Genomic DNA, 27747 nt, shown 5'->3' on the forward strand with positions numbered 1-27747 from the left:
TTTTGTAGTTAGCTCTGTGTGTGTGCTGTGTGTTTTGTGTGCAATTGATCTGCAATATTTTAAATAAAAACACCTTTTTTGATTGAATATCTGCCTGCTTATTGAAAGGGTTCTCTAAAGGAAGGGATCCTTGTAGACATTGGAGCACAAGATCCCGTAGTTACCGGCATCTCGCATAGCTGTCTTCCTTGCTTGCTAATTCCCCCACAAATTCTCTTACTTGCAAGGAGACCAATTCCAGTAACATTGGAGCCTGGGAAGGATGGGGTTTGGAGGGAAGGAAGTAGGGTTATGTTTAATGCATCATGTTTAAATGCTTATACTTTGTCTCAGCTCTGCTTGTTGATCATATTTACTTACACTGTGTAATACTCCTTGAGTCTCAGTGAGAAGGACAGACTATAAATAATGTAAATAAATAAATTGATAGATAAAATAATGCCATAGAGTTCACCCTCCAAAGCAGCCATTTTCTCCAGGGAAACTGGCGTCTATAATCTGGAGATCAGTTAAAATTCCAGGAGATTTCACGGAGGCTGGTAACCCTAAACGGTTGATCCCAGTTGCAAATTCTGGGGCAGAGGGCAGTATATGTCACCCCCCGCCCCCCGCTGCAGGCCTCTCATCCTCTTCTCTGCAACCACCTCCTCTGGATCCTGTTTCACCACCACCACCACCCTTTTCTCTGCCTGCCAGAGCAGGTAATCCTGCTTCCTCTCCTTGCTCTCTCAGGCCTAGCAACCAGCAATCAAAAATGATGGCCAAGTTGTCACAAAAGGAAGGAATCTTGCAGGAGTCCAGGAAGCCCTACAGGGCACTTGTGGCTTATCATGGAGCTTTTTAGCTTCGGGGAGAGGTCAAGGAGGAATGTCTGTTCCAAGTTTCTAGGTGGAAGCAAGTGACTGGCCTCAGATGGTACCATGGATTGGGTCTATGCTGAGTATGGGTTTATGTGTTAGAAGAGGAGCACTGAATGCTGTCTAGGGTTGCCAGGTCCAGGTTGGGAAATTCCTGGAGATTTTGGGGGTGGGGTCTGAAGAGGGTGGAGATTGGGGAGAGAAGGGGCCTCAGTGGGGTATAATTCCATAGAGTTCACCCTTCAAAGCAGCCATTTTCTCCAGGGGATCTAATCTCGCCTGGAGATCAGTTGTAATTCCAGGAGATCTCCTGCTATCACCTGGAGGCTGGCAACCCTAGTGCTGTCCCTTTCCTCAGGTTTCAGAGGGGGACACCAAAGAGTTAGAAAGATAGAGAGGTCAGGGCATCTGTTTACTGCTTACAACTTTGAATAGTCTTTGATGTGTAGATTGCTATTTTCAGGCCTTCCTCCTCTTTCTGGCTTTGTCACAGCCACTCCACACTTTCTCCTTCCCTCCATCTTACAACCATAGATGCAGGACTTGTCCTGCCATCCATGCTGAACCTTAGATTAGATAGGTAGATAGGATCTATCTCTCCTCCTTTCCTATCCGAGTATGGAGTTCCTACAATAAAGAACTCTTATTTCCTTCTCTAAATATAAGCAAGTTTATCGTTTGTTATTTTCTCTCCTTCACTCACACCAGCCAGCATAACCAACTCACACCACCATAATCACGCTTTCACTGCAAACGATATATATTCTGCTAACGGCCCAACTATGGAATCTTTTAATTAGGTTTCTGGAGCCAACATACAATTTATTTAGCATGATGATCATGAGATCTGCCACTCTGCAGACTTTTGGTAACTCAGGGAGCATACAGGTTCTTTGGGAGTCAGAGGGGTTGCATTTGCTGATGGAGGTTGGGCGGGGAACGGAGCTGTCAACCAATGAAAGAATTTTTAATTTAATTGCCTTTTACTCAATTCATCAGTCAATTAATTGACTACATTTACATAATGAACCTATTAGCTTCTACAGCAACAATTGTTAGCATTATTTGAATTGTAGATTGTTGTGTCTTTAACAGCAAACCACTCCGAGAAAGCCAATCTGACTGACTGGGAGCAAGGGTTTCTAAATATAAAAAAGAGTTCAACTTTCTCAAACTTTTAATATAGGTGCATTTGGGGGAGGGGGGAGATAACTTATTATTAATCATCCAATTTGTTTTGTTCATCCCTTATTACAGTTCCACATCAGAACACATTCCCACCCGATCCCCCCCCCTCCCAAGTACATCATTCATTTGCAATGCTCCCTTTTACAATTTGCCTTCACCGATTAAATCATTAAAGCTTTAGCTGATTAATGCACTGATTAAACAAATTAAAGCTTGGAGCTCTGGAAAAAGAAACCCTACAAAAAATATCAGTGAAGGCATATCCAGAGGTTTTAAAACCACAGTTCGTTGTATATGTATTTCTCTGGATCATACAGAAATCCAAAAAGAATTTCAGCTGCATTATCCATTGGCCAGGAACACAACATAAATCCTGCTTACCGGCTGGTAACTCCCAGGGGAGCAAGGCTCTGGCTGGACAGCACCTTCCTGTGTGTAGTAGCCCTCTTTTGCCATATTCTGGGTTGCTGTTTTGGCAGCGCCAGTACAAAAATAGCCAGGTTTGCAAGGCCCTGTGGGAGCTCGTGTATCTGTTCCATCACAGTACAACCTAGTATTGGTAGAGAAAAATACATCCTACTTTGGAAACGCTCTCATTCCTGTAATATGTCTGGGTCCACAGATAGTACTACCAGAATTAGTAATGGCTTAAAATGAATTTAATATAAGGGGGCAACTAAACCATGTTGTATAAGGTCAAGTGATCTTAAGGCAAGCCCACAAATGACCAGTTCCTTAATACTGTAGATTGTAAGGGAATGTCTCCCATTTAGGAGAGCCAGTGGGAGACCTCCCAGGAATTTCCTCCTGTCTCTGCCAGCCAGCACTTGGCCAGCAGGAAAAAAATGGGGTAAGGCATGAACCAGTGTACAATGTCACATCTGGCATCAAACTGGAAGTTATGTTATCACATTGGGGTAACACTCTAGGAATTGCACAAAACTCTGTGGTTTAACCATAGAGTTTTGGGTGAATCGTAGACCAAATGTAATGATGTCACTTTTTGTTGTGATGTCACACACCTGTGCATCCCCACCCCCCAGTTCTTCCTGGGGGCTTGCCAGCTGTGGCAGGCAATGCTACTCTAAATTACTAATCCTATCACTTCAATTCCTGATGCAAACTAATCCCTTAAAATGGAATGTGCTGACTAACAAAGATAGGGTGATATTTCATGGCACTGATTTCCAAGGCACAATTCAAATATCTTCTAGAAAACAATCCAACAATTCTTGGGTGCTATGCAAAAAAGTGGAAAAATGGGATAACTATATCATGAATAAATACATATTTAGTTCAATGGACGCTCTGTGTACAGAGGCAGTTTTGCGTCTGAGTACCTGATACTGGAGTCGATGCACAAGGGGATGGCCATCAGTTTCATGAACTTCACTTGTGAACTTCCCAGCTGACTACTGATATCTACACAGTACTAGATCAGATGAACCTTTGAACTGATCCAGTGAAAGTTAAGCATTTTTTACCAGTCTTACTGGATTTAAAGCAAACTTTTAATTCTGCAATTACAATTTCTTCTTTAAAAAATTCACTGTGAAAAGACTGCATTGTCTTCTGCCTATGTAGTCCACTTTCTGCATTAAGGCCTTAGACAGTTTTTCCTTTGCAGTTTTCTAATTCGGTACCCGTACTACTATTGGATTGTTTATGAAATGACTTGTGCAGTCTGAATTGTTTTCTATATTTCGTAATCCTCCTTGAGTCTCGGTGAGAATGGTGGGATATAAATGCAGTCAACAAGCAAGCAGACAAATTCTGCCTTGGGAAATTGTGGGAAATTTGGGGATGGTGCCTGAGAACCGAGTTTCGGAACGGGAGTGAGCTTAAAGGGGATGTAATGCCACAGAGTCCACCCACCAAAGGTGCTATTTCCTTCAAGGGAATGGATCTCTCCAGTCTGGACTGGAGTCCAGTTTATTTATTTATTATTCATTTATTTAATGCCACCTTTCTGCCCAAATAAGGTCCCCAAGGCAGTGGACATCAAAACATTAAAACTTTAAAGCAGCATTTAACTACATGGTATATCTAAAATATTTAAACAATTCAATACAAATATATAAAAATCTTGTAGTCCACCAAACTCCACCAAAACACTAACGTCTACACTATGCTGGCATGAACACTCCTGCACCCTGCAGTCGCCCGATTCGGCCCCGATTCAGGCCAAACTAGGCTGCTGCAGAGGCTGGAAGCACTGCGGGGGGGGGGCAGCAAGGGCCCTGGACCGCTCCTGTATCCCACAGCCAAACCAGGTGGCTGGAGAGGCGGGAAACGCTGTTGGGGGGGCCAAGCACCCATGCTCCTGTGCCTGGCAGCCACCTGTTTCAGCCCAACTGGGTGGTTGCAGAGGAGGGAAGTGGTGGGGGAGGGGAGAGCGGCAAGCACCCTACCGCAGCGTGCAGGAGCCAGGTAAGCATGGGGGGAGGGGAGGCACAGCAGCCTCCTTGGCAAGCCATGTTGCAGAGGACTCAGCTTTTATCCCTGCGGACTGGCGTGCGAGTGTGACTGTGTGGGAATAAGAGGTGAGTCATCACCAATACGACTTGACTTTTATATGTACAGACTAGGGTTGCAGGTCCCCTTATCCTCCCAGCAGGAGGGAGGTGATCCAGCATTCACTTTTTCATCGCTCTTTTGTTGCTCTTCCCGGGGCACCGCAATGATGTCATTCCCAAGAGTGATGTTGTTGTGCTGCCCCAGGAGCGTGCCTGGAAGGCTTGTCTCCCTACCTCCCCCACCTGGCCAGATGAATGGTAGAGGGGAGGGTGGGAGTGGGGGATCCCTATAAGGAATGTGAAGAATTCATATATATTTTACATGACAAAATTGAAGATACACGTTGAATAGTTATGAAACCTAGGAAGGACACAGCAAAAGAATATCTGTGGTCCGTCAGTTTGGTTGTCTTATACTAAAGGCCTGCAGCATTTATATTCTATATGTTTTCCCATGTGACGTGTGCCCCTTGAGATTCCCATGACTGGTTTTTCCTAGCTGTTGGCAGGTCAGCGTGTTTTTATACAGCTGAGCTCCTCCTTTCTCCGGCAAAGGGAAGAACTCACCCAGGTGGACAATCCAAACACTGATTCAAGTTTTTCAACCCGCTGATGTTGCTGTAGGTTCCTGGGGGGCAGTGGATGGGCACAGAAGACCCAGGTGGGCAGTATGCTCCGGGTGGGCAAATATCCCCCGTGACTCCATCTTCGGGCAGCTGGATTTAGACAAATGAATAGTTAGATCTAAACATAGAAAAGAAACAAATGCTATTGTTGGCAGATAAAAAATGTATAAACAAAAGGGAAAGCAATAATGTCTTTTAAGAATGTAGGCCAGGATGCAGTACATTTCCCATAGAAAAACCCTCCTCATATTCCTAGTTGTGTCTATGGGATCATTGTGCTCAATCAGTGGGAAGGAGAAAGTACTCTGCACGGTCCCAGAGTTGCTCTTATACCTACATCACCCAGGTCTGAGCACTGAAAACAGCTTCTTCAGCTCAGCTTCTCAGGAAACTCAGATATTCAGATATCCTGAATAGGGCATTTGAATTGCTACTATTTCTGAACCTGAATTGCACGTGGCTAGTTTTCAATTTTTATAATCTGTGGGACAACACGTCACTTCCATTCCTTGGAAAGGCACGGAAGGAATACACCACTGCAAAAGCCAGAAACATTCATGCAAGAGACTTACAGGTGTCAGTGCTCCTTCCCGGCAATAGAAGCCAGCCTCACACCGACCACTCGGGGCCGTCTGTCCGTGACCAGCACAGTAAAACCCTCCTCTGCAGGGACTACAGTCTTCAATGGCTGCCAACCCCTTTCTTTTACCGTAGGTGCCCTCTGGACAGGGTTTTGGCTGGGAGGTGCCACTGGCACAGTAGGAACCCTGAAAAACAAAGCCAGCTCCTCTTTTCTCTGTTTCCTGTCCCAATTACCCAGATCTCCCTTCTCCTCCCATAACTTACTAATGGGCATATTTTCGGCTGGATCACGGCAACAGAGTCACAGTAGAGTCCAGCTGGACAGGGTTTACATGCATCTCCTTCATCCAGGGTAGAATTATCCCAGTAGGTGCCAGGCAGGCAGGGAAAAGAAAAGGGTGATCCGGTCCCTGGGGGACACTCGTAGCCAGGAGGGCAATTTCCATTCTAAGAATAAAAGCACATAGCAGCTGTTTGTATGAGGTGCTTATTAGGGAAGAGAGAGCACACAGCGGGAACACAACTGCCTATGCAATGAAAAGATCAAAGTTAAGAGATTTTTTAAAAAAAATTCAAGAAGAGAGGTGGGTTTACAAAGGGGCAGATACCCATGTTTCAGAATTCTGCAATCCACATTCTCTTGTGCTATTGGATGTCCCATCCTGTTGCTTGTACTGACTCGCACAGTGTCATCTGCCTTGTGTCTGTGGGCCAAGCTACACATGACGAATGACACTTGAACAGCAAGTGTATTTCTCCCTGTTCACTTGCCCTCCAATCAATCCACTTGCCATTCAAGAGTCATTCGTCATGTATAGCTTGGCCCTCAGAGCCAGGCTACAAGTGACGCCTGACACAGGTTGCAAAATCAAAAAGAGTCCAGTAGCACCTTTAAGACTAACCAATTTTATTGTAGCATAAGCTTTCGAGAATCACAGTTCTCTTTGGACTCTTTTTGATTTTGCTACTACAGACTAAAACGGCTAACTCCTCTGGATCTATGACACAGGTTGGACACTTGTCAGCTTCCCTCAAGTTTTGATGGGAAACGTAGGCATCCTGGTCTTGCAGCTTGGCTCTCCATTTAACCGAAGTTTACAGAGCGGCAGTCTATGGGAGGGAGAACATGCGGTTGGGAGGGGAGTGCAGGCGACAGGCTCTCGCCAGGCACCCCCCCTTCCCCTCCACTGGGTGTGTGTGTGGGGGGGTGGTTCTGTAAACTTCAATTAAATGGAGAGCTAAGCTGTAAGACCAGGACGCCTACATTTCCCATCAAAACTTGAGGGAAGCTGACAAGTGTCCAACTCAGGCGTCACTTGTAGCTTGGCTCTCAGTGGCCAAAGCAGACTCTAAATGTAAATAAATAAAACATAGGATTCCCAAGGCAGTGAATAGTCAAAACAATGTTTAAAAGACAGATACATTCACATAAAATATTTTAAACAAGTAAAACATATAAATATATAAACATACACATAGGGAGCAGAGCCAATAAGAATGAACGAGGAAGTGCCAAACAAAGTTTTAAAAGTCTTCATCTGTTGATAGAAGACAATAGAGGGTGACTGTCTAATATCCCTGGGGTGGGAGTTCCAGAGTTTCGGTGCCACAACCGAGAAGGCCCTTTCTCAGATTGCCACCAGTCGAGTCTCAGGAGGCGGGAGTTCCCAAAGCATGGCCTCCAAAGATGACCGAGTTGCGTAGGTTCATAGGAGAGTACATGGTCAGATAGTGTTAATAAACCCATGAAACCAAAAAAGGCCAATGTCTCTGTGTCTGCTTGGCATTTTTAGAAAATGCTTTGCAATATTTGACTGCTCTGTAGACTAAATGCTGAACCTGAGAAAAGAGTACTCACTGGCTGGGATATTCCTTGGATTTCTCGCCCATCTCTGTAGCAGTATTTGCCCTTTGGGCATCGCAAGCATTGGTCAGCTCTGCCCAAGCCTCTCTGACCACCGTAAGTCCCATTAGGGCAGGGCCTGGCAGGTGAAAGCTGGAGACAAAAAGAATCCACACTGTTCCTTCAAATGATCAACTGGAACCACTTTGGGTATTTTTATAGTGCTGTAGAGCTTTCAAAGCATCACAAGTCATTCTCGTAACAGCCCTGTAAAATGGTTATGTTTCACTGTGGGGAGTTGGGGCTGAGAGATAGTGGCTTGCTTGAGAGCTCTTGGCCGTGGCAAGGTTTGAATGGAGAACTTCCTGCATTTGGTTGAACAAACTGCCTTATACCAAGTAGGTTTCTTTAGGGAGCAATCCTCAGCAACCTGCTCAGAGCCAAAGGCTCACTTTATTCATTGCAGATTGCGCCCAGGAACGGTTCTTAGGCCTGCAGCTTCAGCCATTTGCTGTTGGTCCATTTAGGCCAGTATTGTCGACTTTGATTGGCAGCATTTCTCTATGGTCACAAGAGAGAAGGGCAGCTTACCTGAGGTCATTTAGCAGGGAATGTCAAGGACTGAGCCTGGGACCTTCAGCATGCAAAACACGTTCTCTGCTGCTGAGCTGCAGCCCATCCCTGGCTAAGTGAAGCTCACAACAATACACTGCATTGCACTTAAAGGTACATTGTTCTATCAAGTCACAACAGAATCATGGAGACCCTATGGGGGTTTCAAAGCAAAAAAATGAGCAGAGGTGGTTTGCCATTGCCTTCCTCTGCAGAGCAGCCCCAGTCGTCCTTGGTTGTCTACCATGCATGCATCAACCCTGCTTAGCTTCCAAACTCTGATGAGTTTGGGGTGGTCTGGGTTCTAAGGGCTGCTATGTGTTGCATTTGCATTTATTTATATCCTGCTTTTCTCCATAAGTAGGACTCCAAGTGACTTAGAACATGGCTTTCCCCGCCTCCATTTGCTCACAACAACTCTGTGAGGTAGGTCAGGCTGAGAGTATGAGACAGATCCAAGATCACCCAGCAAGGTTCCGTGGTAGAAGTGGGGATTCGAGCCTGGATTTCCCAGGGTCCTAATCTGACACTCTGTCCACTGTGTAACCGCACCGTCATCTCTATGGTAATGTTATTCTGCAGCTGTGACGATGTTGTTATATAGCACTGCCATCGCTTTGGCACTGCCATTCTCCAATACTCCAGCATGACGAATTATTAGAAGGGATAACCAGGGCTTTTTTTCTGGGAAAAGAGGTGGTGGAACTCAGGACCGCACAATGACATCACTTCGGGTCAGCTGGAACAAAGGGGGAGTTTTTAAAAGTTTAAACCGCCCTCAGCGAAAATGGTCACATGGCCGGTGGCCCGCCCCCTGATCTCCAGACAGAGGAGTTTAAATTGCCTTCTGCGCCGCTGTGCACTGTGCGGCACGGAGAGCAATCTCAACTCTCCTCTGTCTGGAGATTAGGGGGTGGGGCCACCTGCCATGTGACCATTTTCAAGAGGTGCTGGAACTCCATTCCACTGTGTTCCAGCTGCCCTGGGGATAACAAAGCACAATAGTAACCATGAGTACTTACGACATTGCCCTGCAGGCAGTAGAAGCCTCTTGGGCAGGCATAGCCGCTGGCATTGGGGGCAGCTGCCAGCCCCTCAGGGCAAAGCAAACCTGCTGGGCAGACCATCAGATGCAGCATGGTCTCCTTGCTGGTGTTCATGTCTGCACAGTAGTGCCCAACAAGGCAGGGATAGCAAGAGGTAGATCCCGTATCCTGCAAAACGGTACACAGAAGTCTGCTTTTAAAAACTGGAAATGTCTGTTCAGTGAAATGGAGGCCCAGGACCACTCAATTCTGCATATTATATGCATGTTGGAAACTGCTTCGAGCACCAGATATGGTAGAGAAGCAGTATATAAGTTGAATGAATAAATCCAAGTGCCAGCAATGGAATTCATATTCAGTTGAGTTAGAGCATAAGGTCTCACAGCAAGGGATCATTTTTGCAACTTCACTGCACAAAATCCAGTCCTTTTAATTCATAAGTCACTGGAAATCAAAGGAAGACAGTCAACAGCCTGTTTCTCTGTATTGGATTCTTGCTAATACTATGTCTTTTAAACTTGTATCTGTAATCTGCCTTGAGTCTCAGTGAGAAAGGCGGACTATACATGACACAGACAGACAGACAGACAGACAGACAGACAGACAGACAGACAGACAGACAGATATAGATAGATAGATAGATAGATAGATAGATAGATAGATAGATAGATAGATAGATAGATAGATAGATAGATAGATAGATAGATAGATAGATAGATAGATAGATAGATAGATAGATATCTGTCCCTCCTCCCTTCCCTATTGGCATGGAAAATGGCACATGGCAGATGATGTTATAGCCTCTAGCAGACCCGGCAAAAGGAAGCAGGAAGAGACTGCGGCCGTTTCCACACACGTTAAATAATCCACTTTCAATACACTTTAGTGCACATTTGTAACTGATTTTCCATGTGTGGAACAAAAAATCCACTTCTAAAGGATAACTAAAGTGCATTGAAAGTGCATTATTCAATGTGTGTGGAAACGGCCGTGAGCAGATAAAACTCTCTTCCTGGATCTTTCTTGCTTGGGCCCTTTATTAAGAGGAAAGAAAAAAATGAAGTAATTTTCAAAAATACATGACGCCTAAACTTACAACAGCAAAAAATAAAGCAAGAATTAAAAAGGGAACTTAGATAATTAGAAACATTACCTAACTGTTTTCATATGAGTCGACTGCATCTTATTGATTATATTGTATTTACTCTGACTCATCAATAGGTTTACTCAGTCAGATGCTTTCTTGTTAGTTCATGGAGGAGTAATTTAGGGAGCAATCCTACAGTAAGTCCCATGTTATTCCATCAGGCTTAATTCTAGAAAAGCGTTCCTGAGGATTAGGGCCAAGCTAGAAGTGACGAATTACACTTGAATGGCAAGTGAACAGACTCACATGTATTCCTCCCTGTTCACTTGCGCTCCACTTGCGCTCCACTCGATCAATACATGTGAGTCTGTTCACTTGCCGTTCAAGTGTAATTTGTCACTTCTAGCTTGGCCCTTAGTTGCAGTCTATGGGAGACGTTCAGGCTGGTGTCCCCGCAAAGACTACACAGACACAGCACTATTGGTTGAATGGGCCACAACTTTATTGATTACAGCCATTAGAGCATTGGCAAGGCATAGGGCAACTGATCCATTGCATCAAAGGCCCATTGCTGTTCGATGTTATGATCACCCAGCATGTCTACTGGCCACCGCGGGATGGGGCGGAGTCTGCAACAGCCCCACCCAGGCACTTACCCTTTGGCTCCACCCCAGATCCCTTATGGGGACCCCTCAAAGGCGAGGTGAGCTGCCCGTTCTGCACCACGCACCCCAGTGGATCCGGCCCAATGCCTTGTGACTGGTCACCCCCTTCATATCTGCAACCAGGGGAGGGTGGGCGGGAGAAGCATCCTGCCTTGCCCACCAGCCTGGCTCTCGGCTGCAATCGTGCCCCTGCCGAGTTTGCGAGCTTCCTTTAAATAGTTCAGATTACCCCCAATTCAATGTTCTATAGCTGCTATGACCCTATGCCTTGTACTGGTTGCCTGCCTTGACTTTCCCCCCATCTGATCCATTTACCTACCTCCTTCATTCCGGTTATTGTTTAGATTTAATTTTTTTTATTACACTTATTTAAATTACATATTAATATATATAGCCACAGAGCAATATAATATATATATATATAGTCACAGAACAATTTAATAGACTAGCAAGCAGTACTTAGGCTATAGAGATGAACCAAGAAATAATTGTACAACAGTGTTTTACACCTTAAAAATTGTATATATTTTCAAAAGTGTCCATGTCCATCTTTCCTGGCACTCATTAAACATGAAGAGTGTTGACAAAAGAAACAAGCCGGTTCCACTCATTAAAGAAAGAGTCAGCATTTACTTGACTTTGCGTTAATCTAATTTAGTGAGTTAATTTCTCTAATAGAGCTATTCTTCAAAGGCTTTCATACCACACGCTAATGGTTATATTTGTCCTAGATTTCTAGTGCTGAAATACGATAGATGGTGCTGCTAGTAAAAGATTTTTTTTAAAAAAAAGGTTTGTATGCCAACCTTTTTATTTCCCCCCTGTAAATATATTCAATAAAGCTAATTAAGGATCGGGAGTTCTTGAATCAAATCTTACCTTGTTCATACTCTATACCTAATGCTGCTTACTTCCCCATCTCACAATTCAGCCAATCTCTTACTCAAGAAGATTCCAAGGCACCATGGGGAGATTATCCAATTGACTGTACTGGCCATTTCCACACGGGTTATCTGCCTCGGGTTCAATGCTGTTGAGAAGCAGGGTTTCGTCTTGACCTTTTCTTTCATTCATGAATCAGCAGTTCTGGACCGATAGGGTTTTTTCTTGCTTCACAGCAGCATCACGGTGCATTAGTGTACCTTTTAGGAGCTTCCTGAATTTTTCCTGATCTTTCTCACACTTGCTTTACTGTGAGGTTTTCTTGCCCACGTGGCAGCCATTTTCCCTGTCCCCACAGCAGCCACTTTCTCCTCTCCCCAATGTTTGGGTGTTAGGATTGCCAGGTTCCCTTACCTGCCCAGTGGGAGGAGGAACCCAACAATCACCTTATTTTTCCCAGGAGCACACATGATGATGTCACTTCCAGGGAGTGATGTCATAATGCAGGCCCAGGAGCACATGCACTTCGCAATGGGCCGATTTGGGCCCCAAACGGGGCCTGATTCAACCCATTTGGGGCCCAAATCGGTCTGGGGCAAAGTGTATGAGAACTCCTGGTGCGGCATGATGACATCACTCCTGGGAGTGACATCATCACGCATCCCAGGAGTGCACCATGGAGGCCCCAGGAGCGCCACCTTTCCTCCTTGCCTGCCAGGTGAGTGGTACCTGGGGGTGGCGAGTGGGAGTGAGGAATCCTCTGCCCCCACCAGGGGAATGGCAACGGGGGGGGGGGCATTTTGTTTTACACCAGCAATTGAATATCATTATAAAGGCATATATCTTCAACGGACTGGGAAAGAGACTTACTTTTTCGTTAAAATGAAAGCTGAGAACTCACAGAACCTGTTACACATACTGTTATGACATTATATCACTATAATGATATTCAGTTGCCTATTTAAAAAAAAAAACACTGTGGCCCAGGGGAGTGGGGTGGCACTGCTGGGGGACTGGGGCAGGGAAACTGCAGAGATACTCGCTATGTGGAAACCCCACTGCTGCTATATTCTGTTGGCAGCCACACAAGCAATGAGCAAACCACACAAGCCTGTCCATGTATTGCAACCATCTGTAATCTCTTTAATTCATTCATTCATCCCTAGGGATCTCAGGTGGCCACCAGGGGTGGGCAATCTCCCAGCAGTTTACCTGCTTGCCCACTAGTCACTGGTGATCGGAGGGGGGTTTGGGGCTGCCTGGAGATCGCCTGCCACTGGCAGTCACTGCAGGAATACAGGAGGTGTTCACGCTCCCTGAGGGGTGCGATGACATCATTTCCTGAAGTGACATCGTGCTGGCTGCAGGCATGCTCCTATGCTTCATTGGGGCCAATTTTGGCCCAAGACAGACCAGAATTAGCTCTGTGCAAAGTGTGGGAGCACACTTGTGGCCAGCATGATGACATCATCTCCCGGAAGTGATGTCATCACACCTCTCTAGGAGTGTGTGCATGCAGAGCACACACACAAGGACACCTCAGAGGTGAAGGGACTAGAGACCTGGGAACCCTATTCATCCTATCTCTAGGATCAGAATGAATGGGTCAAAAATGATCCATTGCCCAAATGCTCAAGTTCCAGAAAATCAACCTGCAAGAGAACAAAGGTGAAAACCTCAGGGGGGATATTTGATATTTTGTCCATTACTTAAAAAAAAAAAAAAGTAGAACTTAGCTACAGTCAGATGAGGCACAGAGTTCCCTGATTGTTAGAATAATCACCTATTCTGTTTCCTCATTCATAGCTTTTAACACAATTTTAAATGTTTGATGGCAAAATGAGTTTTCCATCTCACTGCAATTTGTAGTCCCTTAGGAGCCAGTTTGGAACAGTAATATCCTTTCCTTTCTTTTCCCAAAGCTTTAATCATTCTGACAATAATGGGGAGAAATCGTTGAAATTACATGTTTTCTTCAAACTGGCAAGTGGCCAACTGGGTAGCAACCAGACCCTATTAAAATGACAATGAGTTCCACATCCATTGGAACGTGTTTCTGCTACTTCTATGATTTGCCTTAGTGACTGTGGGCCAAGCTACACATGACGAAATACACTTGCCTGGCAAGTGGATTGAGTGGAGGGCAAGTGAACAGGGAGAAATACACTTGCCGTTCAAGTGTCATTTGTCACTTGTAGCTTGGCCCTGGGGCTGTGTCCACAGGCCCTAATGCCTCTTGCTTTGAGATTATCACCCAGTGGCAAAATATGACTCCAGAAATGGCTGCTTTGTACCTATTCCTATGAGACAGAGGTACCAAATAGGGTTGCCAACTCTAGCTTGGGAAATTCCTGGAGGTTTGGGGGCGGTGCATGCCAACAGTAGAATTTGGGGAGGGAGTTCAGCTGGGATGTGATACTGTAAAACCTACCTTCCAAAATGGCTATTTTCTCCAGGCAAACTGTTCTGTAATTTTGGGAGAACTCCAAGCCCCACACAGAGGCAGGTAACCCTACTACCAATTTCAAGGAAGGTCACATATGTGGGTTTGGCTGCCGTTAACTCAGGCCAAAACATTACATTTGGTAGCCAACATGTATTTGGAAACCTCTGCCATTTCTCTGCTGCAAAGCATTGTGAGAGAGGGGAAATATGCAGGAGCAAAGGTGCAGAGAGGCAGAGAAGGCGTGCTTAAATGTCCCCTAACCCACAACTTTTCTGCCGCAACAACTTCCAGCTACTTTCCACACCAGAGATGCCACTGCAATCCCAAGGGTGTGCGTGAGTGTAATTTTGCAGGGGGAAACAGCAGGCAGAGGAAGGACTAAAGTGAAGCTTAGAGCCAAGCTACAAGTGACGCCTTACACAGGTTGGACACTTGTCAGCTTCCCTCAAGTTTTGATGGGAAATGTAGGCATCCTGGTTTTGCAGCTGTAATGGAGAGCCAAGCTGTAAGACCAGGATGCCTACATTTCCCATCAAAACTTGAGGTAAGCTGACAAGTGTCCAACCTGTGTCAGGCGTCACTTGTACCTTGGCTCTCAGAGTTCTTTGGCTTAAGTTATTTTAGGTTACTAGTAGAAAAGAGGAGGGAGAGGCAGTGTTGTAAGCAGCACTACAGCAGTGGAGCCAGCTTACTGGGCTGAAAAGCGGTGCCATTCATTGAAAACGTGGTCCCAAAAAGAAAGGGAAAGGAGTACTTGTGAGTAGGAACCAAGAAGAGTATGAGCAAAAAGAGCATTCCCTAAACTGAACATCAATCAAAAAGTACCCATTATGATGTATAAATAATTACAAATCACATACCATGTATTACAAAATATGTATCAAATACAATACAAGAAAGCCAATTTGGAAACACAGATTATGAAAGGAATACTTGCAAATTAATCAAATAGAGCCGGAAAATGTAAAAACGATAGGAAGAATATAGTTCACAAATAATGGTGTTATTGCCTGACTACTGATACATTGGAGGAAGCTGGCCAGCAAGTCCATTTCTGAGCAATTAATTACAAGCATAAGATGCAATATTGGAACAGTTGATGTTAGATAATGAAAACAGAGATGATTCTGAGTTTCTCATCACTATTATTTCAAGCTCAAAATCCCCATTTTGATTTCACTCGTCCATTGAGCAAGCTAGACCTTGGATTCCTTATTTACACCACATTTTCTATTTCCATGCACCAAATTTTCCAATAAATGTATGCATTTTGCAACAGTATTTCTGCATCATCACATCAGCATTCTACTCAGGGCTTTTTTTCAGCAGGAACATGGTGGAACAGAGTTCCGGAACCTCTTGAAAATGGTCACATGGCTGGTGGTCCCGCCCCCTGATCTCCAGACAGAGGGGAGTTTAGATTGCCCTCCGTGCCGCTCGGTGGCGCGGTGGGCAATCTAAACTCCCCTCTGTCTGGAGATCAGGGGGTGGGGCCACCAGCCATGTGACCATTTTCTCTGAGGGCAACCCACTGAGTTCCACCGCCTCGTTTCCCAGAAAAAAAGCCCTGGTTCTATTTATACATTATCAATGTACAATACACATAAATTGCACATAGTGTACAAACTAACATTGTATAAATTAGAAGTGAGTAGCCATGTTGGTCTGCAGAATTTGAATCCAATGGCACTTTAGAGACCAACAAGATTTTCAGAGTGTAAGTGTTCGAGAGTCAGAGCTCCCTTCTCCAGACACCATTGTATAAATTGTATGCATCCGAACCATACAACTCTGAATCCAAAAAAGCAACAGCAAAAATCAAAGAATAAAATCATAACCTAAAAAAAATTAAAAAGCATGGAACATGGGACCATCTTTAAGGGAAGGACTCTGTTGAGTCCTGACTTTAACAAACTGCAATCATCTATGGCACTGCAGAAAGTTCAACATTTGCTAATCTCCAAAAGTTTTGGAAGATCTTAAGTAGCTAAAGACTTACTCTGGAGTCAGTATGTAACAGAAGCCGTAGAACAAAGACCTAAAATAATTCCCATAGATATATGTGGGGGAAAACTTACTTTAGAAAAGTCACTGCTCCAGATGCTCCTAAACTATTTCCCAAACCAAAAAATTTTCAGCAATAAGGCATACAAAAAAGAAGTGTATACTACTACAGTAAAGCCAGTCTAATTGGCAGGAATCTGATAATGCTCACCGAAAATCTGCCAGCACCGCAGGCATGAGGAGCGATGGTGCCAAGCTCGGGGCAATGATACCCTCCTGGGCAGGGCATGCAATCTCCAGATGATTTTGCCCCTTGCTCTGCAAAATATGTCCCCCTGAACAAGGAGAGTGCAAAAGATGGAGAACAGTTTATCTCTAAATTAGTTTTTTTTAGAAAAAACTAGTACTAACTGATCAGGTAAATGGAGCCTCCAATTTGTGTTCCCCCCATTGCTAAGATGCCCCGTTCCTAGTTCTGCAGTTTTGACAGTTGTATAGCAATCAATCACATTCAGAAGAAGCAAACGGGCATGGACATTGAACCGATACAGACATATCCAAACCGGGCCACCTAGGATTGTGGAAAAATTTAAGAGAGCACAGTGCAAATGAGCAATGCACATTTCAAATTGGAAATTTCCTGATAGTCTGTTCATGGGTACTCCAGTCAAGGAATCTACTGGATTTACGGCATAGCTTCACGGCACCGGACAGTATGAAAAGGTTGACTTACGGCGGGCAGAGAGCTGGCTTGGCAGTTCCTTCTGGGCAGTAAGATCCCCTGGGGCAGGCGATGCAATCGTCTCTTTTCCCATTTCCAAGCCTGGTACTATAGGTTCCTGCTGGGCACGGAAATTGGGTGCTTGTCTTCGTACCTTTGCCCAAAAGGAAAAAAGATTTCAAAATTAATTTAATCATAGTCAGGGGTCATTTTGTAGAAAAAGAGCTGGAGGAACTCATTAGCATAACTCATTAGCACAACTCATTAGCATATGCCATGCCTCTTGCCATCACTGGAAGTGTGTCATTAGCATAACTGATTTACATATGCCATGTCCCCTGACATCACCTATTCTGGCTGTTTTGGACCCAATCCTGGCCATTCAGGGCCGAAATTGGGCCCAAAATGGCAAAATGGGGCTGAAAATGGCTGAAAAGGGGCCCAAAATCGTCAGGATCAGGCCGATGATGAGCGGGAGAGTGATCCACCACCTGTCAGAGGCCAGATCCGGGCCGTTTCGGCCCCAATCCCGGCCAAAATGGGCCCAAAATGGCAGGGCCACCTGACATGTGACCTCTTGGGGGAACTGCCAGAACTGCGTTCCTGTGCGTTCCCCCTTGAAATGAGCTCTGATCATAGTTATAAGAAGAAGAGAACAGAAAGGTGCCCTCTTGCTCATCTTGGAGTAAATGAAAGAGTTAATTCACTGGAAGTTGTGGTCCTAAATTTGCAGTTAATTCACTGAAAGTTACAGACCTAAACTTGCTATTAGCTGTTGTATTGGAGAGATAGGGTAGTATACGGAAAACGTTTTGATGAGTCACTTTGGGTCCCAGTTATAATCAAAAGAGGGATATAATTTTTTTTAAAAAGAATATGCACAACCAGCCGCACAGCAGCAGTATCTTTCCACTATGCCTGAGTCCCATTCCAACTCCCAGTAATCATTTCCCAGTTGCCAGCTAAGGGCTGTGGCTCCATGGTAGAACATCTGCTCAGCATGTAGAAGGTCACAGGATCAATCCCTGGCATCTTCAGGTAAAAGACACCAATGGAAAGTAATGTGAAAGACTTTGGCCTGAGACCCTGGGGAGCAGCTGCTGGTCTGAGCAGACAAGACTGATCTTGAATGGATCAATCGCCGGACACAAGGCAGCTTCGCATGTGTTCAGTTACCATCAGCGAAGCTACAGCAAGAATGTTGCTTGGCAGTTCCCACCAATGCTGGACTCAGGCCTTACTGAGAATTCACTATCTCAACACTTTTAAAAATGGTATTTTCTTCATTTGAAATTGCTACAAGCTGCTTTGGAAACCAGTTTTTGGCTGAAAGGCAGTGGGGAGACATGACATAAGGTATCAATAAAATGCCGTTAAATAAATGGGAAAGAGTCCAGTAGCACCTTTAAGACTAATCAACTTTACTGTAGCAAAAGCTTTCAAGAACCACAGCTCTCTTTGTCAGATGCATGCATTTGGTTAGCCTTAAAGGTGCTACTGGACTCTTCTATTTTGCTACTACAGACTAACACTGGATCTATTAAATAAAAGATATCCTTTGCGTCTGGTCATTCTCCCTTCCCCTCTTCTTCATCCCTCACCCCTTCCCCTGCCTTTTACCCCTCCCCCATGAAAAGGGAACCCAAGCAAAGCAAAGAAAAAAATTAAAGTAGGGGTGCCGCCGGTCTGACCCATCACATTAAAACAGTGGTGGATCTCGAGTGATCAGTCACCTGAAGACCATTTGGGTCTAGATGAATGAATTCAGTATCAGGGCAGCTCCTTCCTTCCCTAAATGTGAGGCCTTCAGAAACTGCATCATACCATATTGTTTTGCTTCTTGCAGGTTTCCTGTTTACAGCTGTACATAAAAGCCAAAGGAATCAGCGAGCTACAAGGCTGGTCGGACGCACTGAGGCAGCTCTAGCGTGCTTATCAAAGCTGGACTTGGTAGTCTAAGAGCCAAGCTACAAGTGACGCCTTACACAGGTTGGACACTTGTCAGCTTACCTCAAGTTTTGACGGGAAATGTAGGTGTCCTGGTTTTACAGCTTGGCTCTTCATTACAGCTGCAAGACCAGGATGCCTACATTTCCCATCAAAACTTGAGGTAAGCTGACAAGTGTCCAACCTGTGTAAGGCGTCACTTGTAGCTTGGCTCTTAGTCTCAGCTTTTGCTGTCTCCTTCTTACCCTCGGGACAGAAATGTCCGGCGCTGCAGCTCCCCGAAGGGCCTTGAGCACCTGGCATGCAGAACCATCCCGCTGGACACGGCTCACACTCCTCTGCCGATGCTAGACCTGTTTTGTTGCTCCATGTGCCAGGGGCACACTTGTACTGCATTGGGTGTTTCGTCCCCGGGGGGCAGTAGTGGCCAGCTGGGCAGGGGACAGGAGGTTTCTGCTTCCCTCCCGAGCCTGTGAAGACAGCAATGGACACAGTCAGCTTCTAAACTGAAGGAGGAAAGTGGTGGCATCCACCATGTACGTCAACGGAGGTCCAGAGGTGAAGACAGACCAGGCAAGGCTGATGGCTGGCAATTTTTTTATTGATATAGCCCATTTTGTGTAGTTAGTAGCCATGGTGACTAAAGCAATGGTGGCCACTATCATGAAGCAATATCAGGGGAAGGCCTTGGCCTCTAAGCCCTGTGGTTGGCCCGCCAGAATGACTGATTGGCCATAGTGTGAGACAGGGTGATGGAACAGACATACCAGCAGGGATCTTTTTACGTTATTATGTATGCTGTCCAGGGCGCAGCTTTCCAAATGCATCAATACTATGGGCAGGGCTAGGGGAGAGGTGCAGAATATGGGCAACAGGAAAAGGGTGCAGAAAAAGGAAACCAGAACAATCAAGGAGATGGAGCACCTTTACTTTTAGTGCAGGAAAAAAAGATGAGTTGGGGGTTCTGGCAGGAATTTGCAAAATGCAAGGTCCAGAAAAAATAAAGATAATTTCTCCTCCTTCTCCCAGTAGAACTGGCTGCAGTACCTTCAGGATGGGTGCAATTCACACAGTGGGTTCCAGACCCCTTGTGCAAGTTCTCCTCTGTGTGACTTAGCATTATATATTGAATGGAGATATACATTTAAGAACAAAAACACACACACCACCAATATATAGAATTCAAAGCTATAAAAGGTGAGGGTGGGCACTAGCTTAGAGGAAGAGATAAATTCATGGAAGACTGGTCTGGCAAATGCTGCCATCATGGTCAAATGGAAATGCCATGCAAAATACCACCAATTTCAAGTTTGGGGGGGGGGGGGAGTCACAGAGGAAGGCTGTTAGCTCCTTGCCCTGTTTAAGTTTTTTAGAGCATCTAGTTGCCCACTGTGGCAAAGAGGGTGCTAGATTTCATGAACACTCCTTGTTTGTATCCAAAAGTAGTCTGCTTATGTTCTTTATATAGGGAAAGTGAAGCTGCTCTCCATCCTCCTTAAAGCCAAGGCGTCCCTAGCTATACTAAGGCCCAAGTCAAAAAGAAGACTATAGACTTCACCACTATGCTGCCTTACGTACTATCTGTTGCTTTAAATATGTGTTTCTGTGTCAGCCCTAGAATTGCTTATGCTCTGTTCCGGCATTTCTTCAGCTCTGTATTGGATTCTTGCTAATGTTATGTCTTTAGAAACTTGTATCTCAAAGAGAAGCTTTACTAACGAGTTAGAGACCATAGACTTCACCACTATGTTGCTGTACATACTATCTACTGCTTTAAGTACGTGCTCCTACCTGTTGCTTTAAGTATGACCCTATTGGGTAGTTCTATGTTGTCTAATTTCAGCCCTAGAATTGCTTATGTTCTGTTTCAGCATTTCTTCAACTCTGTATTGGATTCTTGCTAATGTTATTTCTTTGGAAACTTGTATTTATTTACCCTATGGGATTGTTTATGAAATTGTCCTCGATACTGACTGTACTAATCTCACACTGTGTAATCTGCCTTGAGCCTCAGTGAGAAAGACAGACCATAGATGACATAAAATAAATAAGTAAAAATAAATAAATAAAAATAACTGATGCTCATCTTATTTAATTTTTTTTGATAAATGCATAAAATGTAGAGTTACATACCTCTTGTACAGACAAATCTTTCCGGGCAAGTTTCACATTGGGACTTATCAAAGAGATCGGTGGAGTTGCTGAAAGTTCCTGGAGGACAAGCGTTACCGGGTGCGTGAGGAGTGGAAGAACCCACTGGGCAAAAATATCTGTTAACAAAACACAGCTCACATCACAACAAAACTAAATCGGAATGAGAGAGAACAAAAGTCTTGCTTCTGTTGCTCAGACCACCACGTTTTGCCACTAGGAAGCTGCTCCTCAACGGGTATCATTATTACACCAATCTTGGAATCTGTCCACTGGCTGTCTATTGGTTCCTGGGTTCAATTTAAAGTGTTGGCCCAAGGCCTGCAGATATGGAGGACTGCCTCTCACTGTACATGCTTGTGCACCAATTGTGTTCATTGTGCCAACTTCTCGTTTTTTACTCCTATCCCTTCCTATAAGAAAGTGAAGACCATGGCAGTCTTCTTGAATTACAACAGATCTCCAGGCTACAAAGATCAGTTCCCCCTAGAGAAAATGGCTACTCTGGAGGGTGGATTCCTTGAAGCATTATACTCCAGAAGTTCATTATCTCCCCAAACCCCATGCTCTCCAGTCTCCATCCCAAATCCCCGGGAGTTTCCCAACTCAGACTTGACAACCCCATTAAATGACTGCAGAGCTCAGGAAAGGGCTACTGGTAGAGGTCAGAGGTGTCCCCTCTCTCCTTATCTTCAGATGGATATGCAAAATGGTTTTGTTCAAGGCCCTTGAATCAAGGGGTTTTTGATTTGAATTAATCATTTGGTTTGGTGGCGTCCAGGTCTTGCAGATTTTGCAATGTTGGTCTGATGTTTCTTGTTGAAAGAAAGCAAGATCAAACGGCAACAGTGCAGCCAGAAACTGAAATTTCATTGTATATACTGAAAAGGCTCCTATGCATTTTGTATGCAGCTTTGTTGGGGGATCTCTAAATATGTTTATCTCTAGCATTTTTTCTGCAGCGGTTGAAGTCACTAAATAAATGCCTTTAGAGTTCCTCTGATGAAGCTGTATGTGACATCTGTAGAGGATTTTAAAAAATATCCGTACAATATATTTTCACTTTCATTTTCCCACTGCACCATCAGCATTTAGCCTTGCCTTCTTTCATCTTGGTGACTTGTGCAACCCCCTTGTTTTGGGTTCTGAGAACCCTTGTATCACATACTTTATGATTTATCATTCCTCAAAAGACAGCTGTTTCAGGGACAGCTAAAGGGGCAGAAGGTAGCCAAGACTTACCCTGTCATGCACTCTGAGTCTGGGCTGGTCAAACCAGTTTGGGTACAAGCACTCCCTGAAGGGCATGGTCTGCAGTCTTCAGGTTCATCTTGTCCCTGGAGAGGATTGTAGGTCCCTGGTGGGCAGGGACTTGGATAACTTGCTCCATTAGGGCAATAGTATCCAGCTGGACACTTCAGACACTGCTTGGGCCCTGGAGAGAGAGGGAAATCAATCACTGAGTGGACTTATAACTAAGTCTCTACAAGCTAGACTCGAATTGTCACGTTTTCATAGAGAACTCAAGTACCACTTATGTGAGCTTGCAGAGAATTCTATTAGCAAGCCCTGTCCCCTCCACCCTTGAATGGGGAACGGATGGCTGTGAGTCTTTGCAGTTTTAAAACACAGCAGTGGGCTGTGCTTTCAATTTAGCAAAGCAGATTATTTTTCTCTTGAAAGCCAGTTTGGTGTACCGGTTAAGAGCGGCAGGACTCTTATTATGGAGAGCTGGGTTTGATTCCCCGCTCCTCTGCTTGTAGCCAGCTGGGTGACCTTGGGTGGATGGCAACGAACGACAAACAGGGTGTTCGGTATTTTTCCGTTCGTGCCCATGTCTACTGAAAACTCCAGATTCCATTTCTAGGCTTTTAAAGTACTTGCACAATTTTTGTTGAGATCTCAGAAACAGGCAAGCTCTGGGCAGGGCCACAGGCAGAGTTTCAACATGCTCCCTCGCATATTATCAGAAGCCTTTTCTATTTTTGCATACCTCTGCTAGTTTCCTTACCTATGAACAGTGTTGGAAATATATATGGGGGATAAAATAGTTCATTTTAATTTTAGACATTTAAATTTACCTATGTACAATTAAACTTCCCTTAAATAACCACGAGGTTACCCCTCACCTCTCAAATCAATTGGCCAAGCTCATATACTAGCCAAAAGTACTCTTCAAAGGATCCTCTAAGAGTGATTATTGATCTTAAATCCAGAGGAGTTAGCTGTGTTAGTCTGTAGTAGCAAAATAGAAAACAGTTCAGTAGCATCTTTAAGACTAACCAACTTTACTGTAGCATAAGCTTTCGAGAATCACAGTTCTCTTCCTCAGATTCATCTGAGGAAGAGAACTGTGATTTTCGAAAGCTTATGCTACAGTAAAGTTGGTTAGTCTTAAAGGTGCTACTGCACTCTTTTCTAGTGATCTTAAAGATTCACATTCAGCCAGAGGGAATCTTTACTGGGAAGAACTAAGTATGTCAGGTGGGTAAAGTAAGGAACATTCCTACCTCTGTGTGTGTGTGTGTGTGGGGGGGGGGGGTCTAGCCCCTCAATATTTTTAGAAGAAATTGTTGCTATTCCAAAATCACAGATATTCCCCATTGTCTGTATTCACCAGGTGCTGTCCTTAATTTATAGCAATTTTCTCATTTTGTCCCAATTTTGTTTTTATGGGGGGATATTTTGGGGGAAGCTTTTTAAGTGATTCGGCTGCTGATTCCAGTGAGCACACCAGAGAAGACATTCCTTATGCCTCAGCTGCCCTTTCCACTTACCATTCGTGAATGTAAATACATATTATTTATTTATTTTATTTTTATTATTTCGATTTATAAACTGCCCATCCTCAGGGGCTCTGGGTGGTAAACTACAGTTAAAATCAATAAAAACAAGAAAACAGTAATTCTAAAATCAACATACAGTAAGTAATAATAAAACAAATTAACCAAGTACATTCAAGTGCAATGGTGGGGAGAACCCCCCCACCCTCAAAGGTGGGAGGCCGACATGGCACTGGCCCCTTCAACCACCAAACGCCTGGCGGAACAGCTCTGTCTTACAGACCCGGTGGAATGATAATATGTCCCGCTGGGCCCGGGTCTCCATTGACAGAGCGTTCCACCAGGCTGGGGCCTGGACTGAAAAGGCCCTGGCCCTGGTTGAAGCGAGGTGGGCTTCCTTAGGTCCGGGGACTACCAGTAAACATTTATCCGCTGATAAGCACACACACAGTGCAAACGTCAGCGCTCTTTCCTGGTAGTAAGCCACGTTGAATAAAACGATTTTTACTTCTGAGCAGACTAGCACAACCCTTTGCAGACTTGTTAAACTGAACTGACTTAGACTAGAATAAGCATACTGCCTGCCGTTTTCATGCTATGGCTGTATGAGTCATTCTGTACTGTTAAGCAGGGCTTGGCAAACCAGCCCATAACAAAAAGTATGCCAAGAAAACACCATGATGTGACAACCACCCATAGGTCAGCAATGACTCGGTGCTTGCACAGGGGACTACCTTTACTTTTACCTAAGCAGAGCAACATGGTATAGGACAAGAGACTGCAATGTGGCAGGCAGAAAATCCTTCAGTAGTGTGTATGTGGGTGGGGGCATGGGAAAGAGATCCTTGTCTGGAAAATATGTCAAGTTCCACTGTTCTCTGTACTTCTCTGTGAAAGCAAATTCACATATTATATACAAAAATAGTCCTAGACGGGCAAACCTGTGCTCCTGATGGAGAGGTGTACTCTGTCTTCCTCTCTATTTTTTAATTTTTTAAAAATAAAGTACTCTCTCTGGCTACAGCCGTTCTGTACCAGGGAATTGAAAGGAAGCCCCCCCCCCATCACACCATAAGGTGGCGATGTTGGACTGGCTGAACTTTGTTAAGACAGTGTTTTCCCTCTTCTGTAAGCGATAAAAAGCAGTAGGGATTTTGTTCAAAGCTGATAATGTGAGAAAGAGATACATTAAACCCAAAATAAATATATCAGCCTGTGAGCAGGCGTGGGTGAGGGCTAGCCGTTGTCTCTTTGTTAATGTAGTTAAAACCAAGTACATCTGGGGCCGGGCCTTCTGAGAGCTGGGTCTGTATAAAGAGCCAAATTCGCATTTGTATTCTCCATGGAGAGTGATGAATGAGTTTCGCAGACCGGAGACAGACACAGCACAAACACAGAGATACCTGCGTGAATGACAAACATCCCAAATGTGACGGACTTTGGAACCATGAGCCTTAAATAATAGAGCCACCCCATTGTGGGTGTAAGAAGGGAAGCAATGGAGATAGATAACAAAGGATTTGCCTTGCTGAAGTTAATCCTAACAGCACATATTTGCAGACTGTATTTCATCTGCTGCAGGAAGTGCCACATATATATGCTTAAAATAAAGCTCCAAACTTTTGCATCTGCCGAATCTCCAAAAGAGAAGGAATGCTTGATGTTCCACACAATCTTTTAAGGAATGAATATAGCCCTGTGGCACACCTACACTACAGAGCTACTTTAAATAGCACCTCAGTCATCCCACTGAATCATGGGAACCGTAGTTCTGAACAAAGGACAAGGGTTTTTAGCGCTGGCTGTGAGCTACAGGGGCCAGATTTCTTTGGGAGAATTTATCTTATGCATTTATTTATACTCTTCTTTGCTCCTAATTGGAGACCCAACAGAGCTTACAACATCATTCGCCCCACACAAGGAACTCTGTGAAGACAATGTTACTGTCCCAAGTTAGGATTGCCAGGTCCCCTTACCCTTCTGGTGGTGGTGGGGAGGAAATCTGGTTCTTATCTCCTTCTTCCTCTCTTCTTAGTGTACTTGTACATGCTGCACGTGCAGCCCCATGGCTGCATGATAATGCCATTTCTGGTGATGTCACTTGTGATGATGTCATCATGCAGGCACAGGAGTGTGCGCGATTTTTACATTGGACTGATTTGGGGCTCAAATGGGCCAAATTTGGCCCATTTGGGGCCCAAATTCAGCCCTTTTGGGGCCTAAATTCAGCCCTTTTGGGGCCCAAATTCAGCTCATTTGGGGCCCAAATCTGCCCGTTACAAAGTGCGGGAGTGCTTTTGGGCAGTGCAATGATGTCACTTCCAGGAGGCCTGTTCTTGCACCTTTCTCCCCTGCCAGTCAGGTGAGTGGTGCTGGGAGGTGGAGGGTGAAAGCGGGGATCCACCTGTGGAATGGGATCCCTATACCAAGGTAGCTCACCAAGCTTCCATAGCAGAATAGGGATTCAAACCCAAAGTTCTCCCAGACCCCGTTCCAACACTCTAACCACTGCACAACACTGTCACTCTGTGACATGGAGAAACCATGACAGTCAAAGCAAGTATAAAACCCATATAGGTTTCCAGTGTAGATCTGCCCTCAGTGAGCAAGCAGTTTAAAAAGGAGGAGGAAAAAAGACTTCTCTCCTCAGATAGGGGTTTGGGGGCTCTGGTTAAGAGAGTCAGATGAGCCAGGATTTTTATTTGGGCATTTTTAGGTAGGGTGGCTAAGCTTATGATAGAAAGCTTGTTTTTAGGTGATAAATAAGTGTCCTTGTAAATCCCAGAAGCACCAAGCCTACCTGGGCAGTTTCTGAGAGCCAAGGACTGTGAGGTGAAAGGGGAAAACCTGAGGCTTTGAGTGAATGTGTGTTTCGGTAACCAGGTCTAGTGAATCTTCTAACCTGAGGTAAATATTCTGAGGACAAAAGCAAGAATTTCTCCTTAGTGTTTATTTACTTTAATTGGGCCCAGTTACAAAGTCTTCAAGCTCACAGGAGAAAGGCTGTAGCTGATGGGTTGCAAATAGAGAGTCACTTTACCCTTATAAACTGAACCATTCCACACTTAACACTTACTCTTGAATACCTTGTTGATTTTCTTTAAATAAAAACATGTTGCTTTGCCTTCATGTGTGTTTTATCTGCCCAGTCAACTATATAGCAAAAGGGGAACTAAATCTGCCTTATAAATAGAAGCCATATTATTTTAAGAGACTTGGGGGGATATGCAGTTTACATGCTACCATGAGTGGTTAAGAGCGGCGGGACTCTAATCTGGAGAACCGGGTTTAATTCCCCACTCCGCTTGAAGCCAGCTGGGTGACCTTGGGTCAGTCACAGCTCTCTCAGAGCTCTCTCAGCCCCACCCACTTCACAGGGTGATTGTTGTGGGGATAATAATAATAGGTGGCCTTGGGTAAACCATTCCTCTCAACCCCAGCTCCCCAGCTGTATTGTGGGGGTAATAATAACACTAACTTGTTCACTGCTCTGGGTGAGGCACTAATCTGTCTGGAAGAGCGGTATATAAGTGCAGTTATTATTATTATTATTACTTTGTAAACTGCTCTGAGTGGGCATTAAGTTGTCCTGAAGGGTGGTATATAAATCGAATGTTGTTGTTGTTGTTATAAACCCTTGTCCCCCATTCTCATGATGACGATTGTGGGTGGGTGGTGATTCAAAGAGAAAGAAAGGCTAGTGTGAGGGAGGGGACATTTTGGAAAGGTTCCAGACCACTACAGAAGACACTGAGGCGTTTCAATATAACGTAAACATATTAGAGCCTTAA

The sequence above is a fragment of the Eublepharis macularius genome, chromosome 14 (assembly GCF_028583425.1).
Source record: "Eublepharis macularius isolate TG4126 chromosome 14, MPM_Emac_v1.0, whole genome shotgun sequence".
Classification (NCBI taxonomy): Eukaryota; Metazoa; Chordata; class Lepidosauria; order Squamata; family Eublepharidae; genus Eublepharis; species Eublepharis macularius.